Source organism: Hyla sarda, chromosome 2, assembly GCF_029499605.1.
Source record: "Hyla sarda isolate aHylSar1 chromosome 2, aHylSar1.hap1, whole genome shotgun sequence".
NCBI classification, from domain to species: Eukaryota; Metazoa; Chordata; class Amphibia; order Anura; family Hylidae; genus Hyla; species Hyla sarda.
This window is the reverse complement of record NC_079190.1, coordinates 140,825,988-140,835,795: the sequence shown is the minus strand read 5'-3', so window position 1 is coordinate 140,835,795 and position 9,808 is coordinate 140,825,988.

Sequence of the window (9,808 nt, the reverse complement as noted above, 5' to 3'; positions counted from 1 at the left end):
ACACCATTTATTCAAAGTAAATGCCGGGGCCCAGGACATTAAACGTGGAAGTGTAATATTAAATTTAAATTTCAAAATCTGAAATTTTAATTTAAAAAAATCGATGTAATCTTTTCAAGACTGAGGCCCTATGGTCATCAATGTCATATATTAGCTGTGGAATTAGCACAAGAATCCAATGAAACAGGTTGGAACGATAACACTGAACCATAACTGATCAAATGAAACAGTTTGCAATTCCACAAAGAGTAAGGCAGTGGGGCATGGGTGGGGTGTCGCTGAGAGGCACGGGCTGGAGTAGGTGGTAGCTCGCCTTGTGGCGGACCGGGACAGCCAGCTCGATGCTCACCAGAATGGGTACTTAAAAAATTTAAATAAATTCAAATAAAATAAAATAAAAATTACATAAAAAAATTGATTTTTCTCTTAAATTTTTATGCCATATGGTTTCCCTGCGGCCACATCCAGATGCTCTGCCGCAGTGATTCTAATAGCGATACCTTTAATCTGCATGTCATACTGAATAACAGTATTATTTCACAGCATGCTCCCTATGTGTGTTAGGACAAGGCAACGTGTTCTACACCCCTATTGAGGCACTTTGTAGGCCAGAAATAGCATTTTTAATAGCAATTCGCTGCAAATAAATTTGGAAGGAAACTGATATTTTTTGGAAAATTCGGCGAATCGGCAGAATAAAATTTTTCAAAACTTCGCTCATCCCTAGTCACAGCCCTGTACACCAATATCAATCATGATATTGGGATACAGTGGGGCAAAAATGTATTTAGTCAGCCACCAATTGTGCAAGTTCTCCCACATAAAAAGATGAAAGAGGCCTGTAATTTTCATCATAGGTATACCTTAACTATAAGAGACATAATAAGAGAAAAATAATCCATAAAGTCACATTGTCTGATTTTTTTTTAGAATGTATTTGCAAATTATGGTGGAAATAGATGGAATAAGTACAATCAAGCAAGATTTCTGGCTCTCACAGACCTGTAACTTCTTCTTTAAGAATCTCCTCTGTCCTCCACTCAATACCTGCATAAATGACACCTGTTTGAACTTGTTATCAGTATAAAATACACCTGTCCACAACCTCAAACAGTCACACTCCAAACTCCACTATGGCCAAGAGCAAAGAGCTGTCGAAGGACACCAGAAACAAAATTGTAGACCTGCACAAGGCTGGGAAGACTGAATCTGCAATAGGCAAGGAGCTTGGTGTGAAAAAATCAACAGTGGGAGCAATTATTAGAAAATGGAAGACATACATGACCACTGATAATCTCCCTCGATCTGGGGCTCCATGCAAGGTCTCACCCCGTTGTGTCAAAATGATCACAAGAACAGTTAGTAAAAATCCCAAAACCACACGGGGGGACCATGTGAATGACCTGCAGAGAGCTGGGACCAAAGAAACAAAGGCTACCATCAGTAACACACTACACCGCCAGGGACTCAAATCTTGCAGTGCTTGATATGTCCCCCTGCTTAAGCCAGTACATGTCCGGGCCCATCTGAAGTTTACTAGAGAGAATTTGGAGGATCCAGAAGAGTATTGGGGGAATGTCATATGGTCAGATGAAACCAAAGTAGAACTTTTTGGTAAAAACTCAACTCGTCGTGTTTGGAGGAGAAAGAATGCTAAATTGTATCCAAGGAACACCATACTTACTGTGAAGTATGGGGGTTGAAACATCATGCTTTGGGGCTGTTTTTCAGCAAGGGGACCAGGACGACTAATCTGTGTACAGAAAAAAATGAATAGGGCCATGTATCATGAGTTTTTGAATGAAAACCTCCTTCCATCAGCAAGGGCATTAAAGATGAAATATTGCTGGGTCTTTCAGCATTATAAAGATCCCAAACACGAAACAAGAAACATTTCAAGGTACTGAAGTGGCTTAGCCATTCTCCAGATCTCATCCTCATAGAAAACCTTTGGAGGGAGTTGAAATTCTGTGTTGCCAAGCGACAGCCCCAAAACATCACTACATGGAGGAGATCTACATGGAGGAATGGGCAAAAATACCAGCAACAGTGTGTAAAAACCTTGTGAAGACACAGAAAACATTTGACCTCTGTCATTGCCAACAAAGGGTATATAACAAAGTATTGAGATGAACTTTTGTTCTTGACCAAATACTTTTTTACCACCATAATTTGCAATAAAATTCTTTAAAAAATCAGACAATGGGATTTTTATGGATTTTTTTTCTCATTATGTCATAGTTGAGGTATACCTATGATGAAAATTAAAGGCCTCTCTCATCATTTTAAGTGGAAGGACTTGAACAATTGGTGGCTGACTAAATACTTTTCTGCCCCATTGTAAATTGTGCCCGTGAATTTCTTGAAACAGACTCTGCCCCATTGTAAATTGTGCCCGTGAATTTCTTGAAACAGACTCAGACATTACAGAAGCACACAAAGATTTCCTGGTCACCCAATGATGCCAGCTTCCAAGCGCCTGGCCACAGCATTGAGGAAGCCGCTAAATACGTTATTTTGCTGTGTGGCGACTTTAGTTGTGACTCCATCATTGCTGCTATATGTTTATATATGTGTTATCTCGTGTTAATCCACTCTTTGACCAGCCTCGGCTTCCATAACTTAAAAAATATCTTTGGTAGACATCTACAGTGGGAATCAAAAGTTTGGGCACCCCAGGTAAACATTTGTATTAATGTGCGTAAAGAAGCCAAGGAAAGATGGAAAAAAGGCAGATTAGGCATTCTCAAAATTACAGATTAGACATTCTTATAATATGTCAACAAAAGTTAGATTTTATTTCCATCATTTACACTTTCAAAATAACAGAAAACAATAAAATTGAGTCTGCAAAAGTTTGGGCACCCTGCAGAGTTAATATCTTGTACTGCCCCCTTTGGCAAGTATCACAGCTTGTAAATGCTTTTTGTAGCCAGCCAAGAGTCTTTCAATTCTTGTTTGAGGTATCTTTGCCCTTACTTCCTTACAAAAATCTTCCAGTTCTTTGAGATTTCTGGGCTGTCTGTCACGCACTGCTCTTTTAAGGTTTATCCATAGATTTTCAATTATGTTGAGGTAAGGAGATTGTGAAGGTCATGACAAAACCTTCAGTTTACGCCTCTTGATGTAATCCCCCGTGGATTTCGAGGTGTGTTTAGGATCATTATCCATTTGTAGAAGCCCTCCTCTCTTTAACTTCAGCTTTTTCACAGATGGCATCAAGTTAGCATCCAAAATTTGCTGAAATTTTATTGAATCAATTTTTCCTTCTATTCGTGAGATGTTCCCTGTGCCACTGGCTGCAATACAACCCCAAAGTATGATTGATCCACCCCCATGCTTAACAGTTGGACAGAGGTTCTTTTCATTAAATTCTGTTCACCTTCTCCAAACGTATCTTTGCTCATTCCGGACAAAAAGTAAAATTTTAATAGCCATTTCACAAAAATGCAGCATTATGGTGAACTCACCACACAGCCATTTAGCCCCAAGGCAAGTAGGGATCCTTCCTAAGCATGTCCGTTACTGTCTGGCAGGTAAACACTAAAGCCACCTTATGGTGGATAACCCCTTAAGGTTAATTTGGAGCTTGAACAGAGCCATAAATAAGATGTCTGCGTTAGCCCATGGCAGTAAGAATACTCAACAAAAGCCTTGTCTGAGTATGTACAAGGACTATTCTCAGTCCGGAAACACGTGATCGTGAGCTTTAAGGTGATGAAGTGCGTGGCGGAAGTCTCCAATCCCCAGGCTGGTGCTCTGTCCTACCCATTCTCTGTATTAAAGTCTATGTGAGTCAGGTTTGCGTGACATCCTGGAGTGAGGTATGTGCTGCCACGCAACTTGCAATAACCGCAAGTCTTAAGACAGAGACCCGATGCAATCTAAACTTTCGACATGTCAGGACACAATGTAAAAAAGTTTTTTTTCCAAATGACAGAAATGCTTTAAAAGAAAAGAAAGTTTTGTAAAAACAGTGACAGCATCCAAGATGAAAAAGGACTAAGATCTCTAGTTAACAACTTGTTTTTAAAAATAAATTTCCATGACCTAAATCGTAGCAGACTGATATTATAGCACAAAAGCACTTTAGTTCATGTTATAGAATATCCTCTGGTAAAAACCTGACTATTGGTTTCTATCACCCCACGGCAAATAAGAACGCTCAATTATTCATTTGTTATTAAGAGAAAGAGAACAAAAAATGTTTTCATTAGTGGTTCACTAACAATTCTCTCTTTAAAATGCCTTTATTTACATTTTACTTGGCTATAATGTGTGTCCCATTATCACACACTGTTGAGAAACCGTAACAATTCTCTTTTATATGTTTAGCTTTATTATTGTGGAAAGCCCTAATTGAAAATGTGTATTTCGCAATAGAAATAAAGAATAGAGACAGTGTTGCTATGGGAAAGTAAAGAATTAATTTCCTCTTACTATAGCTGATTACTTTTCAAAATGCTCCAAGGCTTGTTTTGATTTTTTTTCTCGCTCGTACACATACACATAGCCTAAACTGTCTTCACATAAAAGTAAAGCTATTTAAATTCTAAACTTTTCTGTTAATCATTCACATAAATAGGTGTGTCAATTAATTTCACATTCCTTAAGCTGTGCCTTCAGACTAACAATGCCCTTTTGTAATTCACAAAAAGAAATGTGCTTTACTCCAAGTGTTTTGGGCATTTAGAATCTTAACCCCTTAGAGCTTATTCATAGGCTTGTAAAATTTATAAAGAAAGACAGAACATCACCTAATAGAAAAAGAGAATTTCAAGTTTCATTAAAGGGGTACTCCAGTGGAAAACAAGTTTTTTTTCAAATCCACTGGTGCCAGAAAGTTAAACAGAATTGTAAAAAATATTAATCCTTCCAGTACTTATCAGCTGCTGTATGCTACAGAGGAAGTTCTTTTCATTTAGAATTTCTTTTCTGTCTGACCACAGTGTTCTCTGCTGACACCTCTGCCCATGTCAGGAACTCTCTGAGCAGGAGAGGTTTGCTATGGGTATTTGCTCCTGCTCCAGACCGTTCCTGGAATGAACAGAGGTGTCAGCAGAGAGCACTGTGGTCAGACTGAAAAGAATAACTCAACTTCCTCTGTAGTATACAGCAGCTAATAAGTACTGGAAGGATAAAAATGTTTTAATAGAAGTAATTTACAAATCTAAAAAAAAAATTTTTTCCACTCGAGTACCCCTTTAACCCCTTGCCGCAAAACACTGCGGCACAGGAGGGTTATGAAGCAAGTTCAGGAGCTGAGCTCGCATCATATCCGCACGGTCCTGGCTGCTATGAGCAGCCAGGACTCGTTGCTGATGCGGGACATCGCTGTTTAGGCAGATGTCCAGCATTAACTCTTTAGACACGGTGATCAACGTTGATCGCAGTGTCTAAAGTGAAAGCTTCCCGGCAGCTCAGTCGGGCTGATTGGGACCATCGCTGTGCATTGCAATGCAATGGCATTGATCAGTGTATTGAATCAATGTACTGCATGTTATTGTCCCTTATGGGGGCTATAACATTGTAAAAAAAAGTGAAAAAAAAAGTGAATAAAGATTATTTAACCCCTTCCCTAATAAAAGTTTGAATCACCCCCCTTTTCCCATAAAAAAAACTGTGTAAATAAAAATAAACATATGTGGTATCGTCGAGTGCGTAAATGTCCGAACTATAAAAATATATTGTTAATTAAACCGCATGGTCAATGGTGTATGCGCATGGTCAATGGTGTTTTCCCCGTACGTGGAAAAATGAAAAGTTATAGGGATCAGAAGAGGGCAATTATAAATATTCCTGCATGTAGTTAGGATTTTTTTTCAGAAGTAATACAGTAATCATTTTAATCGTAGGGACCTACAGATTAAAGATAAGGTGTCATTTTTCCAAAAAATTTCATGCGTAGAAACGGAAGCCCCAAAAATTACAAAAAGGTGTTTTTTCTTCCTTTTTGTTGCACAATGATATTTTTTTTCCCGTTTTGCCATACACTTGTGGGTAAAATTACTGAAGCCATTGCAAAGTAGAATTGGTGGTGCAAAAAAAAAAGCCATCATATGGATTTATAGGTGCAAAATTGAAAGGGTTATGAATTTTTAAAAGGTAAGGAGGAAAAAACTAAAGTGCAAAAACTGAAAAACACTATGGGGGAGATTTATCATTAGGTGTCTATTGTAGACAAAGATCTTTCCCTTTACACTGCTTGTCTAATTTACACTCTTGCTCAAGATTTACAAAAGTTGTGCACTCCTTTGACAAATTTTGTGCAAATATAGAAACGCCGCCCCCCCCCCCCCCTCGCTCTACCGTGCACTTCTTCTCTACTGCACACTTCACAGAGCTGTGGCATTTTCCCGCGGTACACTGCTCACATAGCTATAAATACTGGAGCAGCAGTGTGTGCCGAAAAAAACTCTGCACAATAGTAAAATCATAAATCTTTAATTAGTACACAGAGGGGGAGATTCTCAAAGAATTTAGCCCCCCCCCCCCCCCCCCAAAAAAAAATTACGCAAAAGTATCGACCACATTTTCAAACAGCTTTGTGCCGGGGTTTACACTGTTCATGACAGTTTTGTAAAAGTGGGCGTGTCCACGTATATTGTCTGCTTTACATTATATTTTCAAAGGGGTGAGAGTCCAGTTTACATCATAAATTTCATACCAGCTTTTTGAAATGGTTGCAGTTTTACTGAATTTGTTTTTTTTTTCTTCTCATTTTAGATACATGAATGCGGAGGACTATGTCAGATTTGGTGGATTGCGCTGATGAACAGCATTTTTTTAAAATGGGGAAGTGTTTTTGTTTTTTTCAAATGCATTTTTTTTAAATGTTTTGTGTTTTCTATAATTGAATTTTCAGGCTTAGTAGTAGAAACCGTCTTGTAGACAGAATCTATTACTAAGCCAGGGCTTAGCGTTAGCCCCAAAATCAGCTAGCGCCATCCCCCAATTATTACCCTGGTACCCACCACCACAGGGGTGCCGGGAAGAGCCGGTACAGACAGGCCTCAAAAATGGCGCTCCTGGGCCTAGGCAGTAACAGGCTGGCGTTATTTACGCTGGGGAGGGCCAGTAACAATGGTCCTCGCAAACCCTTGGTTGATATCTGGCTGATACTGAAAAAGTGGGGGAACCACACACGTCTTTTTATTTTATTAAAAAAACCGCATAGGGTTCCCCCTATTTTTAGTATCAGCCAGATACCAACCAAGCAGCAACAGCCTGATGTTACCAGGGTGGGCGAGGACCATTTTTACTGGCCCTCTCCAGCCTAAATAATGCCAGCCTGTTACCACCTAGGCCCAGGAGAGCCACTTTTGATGCTCCGGGCCTGTTGGTACCGGCTCTTCCCGGCACCCCTGTGGCAGTGGGTACCGGGGTAATAATTGGGGGTTAGCCCTAGCTAATTTTGGGGTTAACGCTAAGCCCCAGCTTAATAAGGGATTCTGTCTATAAGACAGCTTCCACTACTAAGCCTGAAAATGTAATTCTAAAAAACACAACACATTGAAAAAAAAATTTATTTAAAAAATCACTCCCCCACAGCCCTCGTTAACCATTTTGTTGAAATAAACTAAAATGCTGGTCATCGTCACAGTCCACCGAATCTGACGTAGTCCTCCACATTCACGTATCTCAAATGAGAAGAAAAGAACAAGAAATATGGGTTAGTACATTTTTTGCGCACATAATGCATCTTGTTCCTACACAGGGAGCCTCCAATTGTTGCTAAACTACAACTCCCATCATAGGGGCTGTAGTTAAGCAACAGCTAGAGTCTCCCTGTCTGGGAACACACTGCCATAAAGGCTCTGTTGCCATTATGCAAAATGCATAATGAGAACAGTCAGGCCTGGACAGTGTAGCTCCGCCCCTAATGACATCATGACTAGGGGCGGAGCAGTAATGGTCGCAGGGAGTGAGACCCCCTTTCGATCTGTCCCTCTGCCATTGGACTACTACTGCCATCATGGGACAGAGTCTGTCCTATGATGGGAGTAGTTGTAGTACCACAGCGCTGAGGGATGGCACGTGCACATCCCCCGACTGCGGGACTTTTAGTACTACTACTCCCTTCATGGAAAGACTCCATCCATGATGGGACTTATAGTCCATGGGCTGAGGTGCAGATCGCAGCAGGTCATTCTGCTTAGACCCACTGCGATCCGCATTTATTAAGCACATTCGGCTCCACTGCGCTCCCCGCCGGCTCCAGACGGGGAATACTGTATCGACATTAACTGTAAAAGCCGGCAGCACATGCGGCTACACTGCGCTGCCCACTGGCTCCTGTATACACTGTCATAATTCATAATCCTCGCCGCCAGGAGACCAGAGCTCTGATTGGTGAATAGCTTTTCACCAATCAGACCTCCCGTCTCCCAGGCGGGGATTATGAATTATGACAGTGTATACAGGAGCCGGCGGGCAGCGCAGTGTAGCCGCATGTGCTGCCGGCTTTTACAGTTAATAAATGCGGATTGCAGTGGGCCTCTGGAGAATGACCCGGTGCAATCTGCCCCTCAGCTCCTGAACTATAACTCCCATCATGGGCAGAGTCTGTTGCAGTACTGCAGTGCTGGGGGATGACACTTGCACATCCCCCAGCTGCGGGACTTTTAGGACTACTACTCCCATCATGGACAGACTCCATCCATGATGGGAGTTATAGTACAGGTGCTGAGGGGCAGATCACACCGGGACATTCGCCAGACACCCGCTGTGATCTGCATTTATTAACTGTAAAATCCGGCGGCACATGTGGCTACACCGCGCTCCCCGACAGCTCCTGTATACACTATCATTATTCATAATCCACGCCCGGGAGACGAGAGCTCTAATTGGTGAAAAGCTATTCACCAATCAGAGCTCCAGTCTCCCGGTGGCAGGGATTATGAATTATGACCGTCTATACAGTATTCCCCATCTGGAGCTGGCGGGGAGCGCATTTGTGCCGCCAGCTTCTTAACTTATTAAATGCAGATTGCAGCAGGTCTCAGCAGAATGACCTGCTGCAATCTGCACCTCAGCCCCTGAACTATAACTCCCATCATGGATAGAGTCTGTCCATGATGGGAGTAGTAGTCCTAAAAGTCCTGTAGCCGGGGGATGTGCAAGTGCCAGTCATTCTCCAGAAACCTGCTGTGATCCGCATTTTTGAACTGTACAAGCCGGCGGCTCCACTGCGCTCCCTGCAGGCTCCTGCATACAGCTCTCATAATTTATAATCCCTGTCGCCGGGAGACGGGAACTCTGATTGGTGAATAGCTTTTCACTAATCAGAGCTTCCGTTTTGCTCAGTTTTTTGCTTTAGCGTTAGTTAATAAATTTGATTCTACAGTAGAAAGTGCTCTATGATAAACTTAACCGTAGACATGGCTATGAAGAGTTCTATCAGATTTTTGGCGGCGAAAAAACGCAAAAGACTCTTGCGCAAATTTTTGGGTTAAAAAATATACACAAAAAAAAAGCTCTAAATACATGAATAAATTTCCCTCTATGTCCTTAAGGGGTAAGTGAGTTTAGCGAGTACTTACAGTGATACAATTTAGCCACCCAAATAGATTTAGAGTGCAAATATTTAAATGCATCAAGGCACAAATGAATACATCTGAAAATCATACCAATCACATAAACACAACACATAAACACATAACACATAAAAGTGTTATTATATTTTGAACACCTTTTGAACAATGACAGATATATTGAGCTTACAGAACATTAAAAAAAATAGTAAGGTTGTTAAAGAATGGGGATATAGGGAGAGATTTCTCAAAATCTGTCCAGAGGAAAAGTCCAG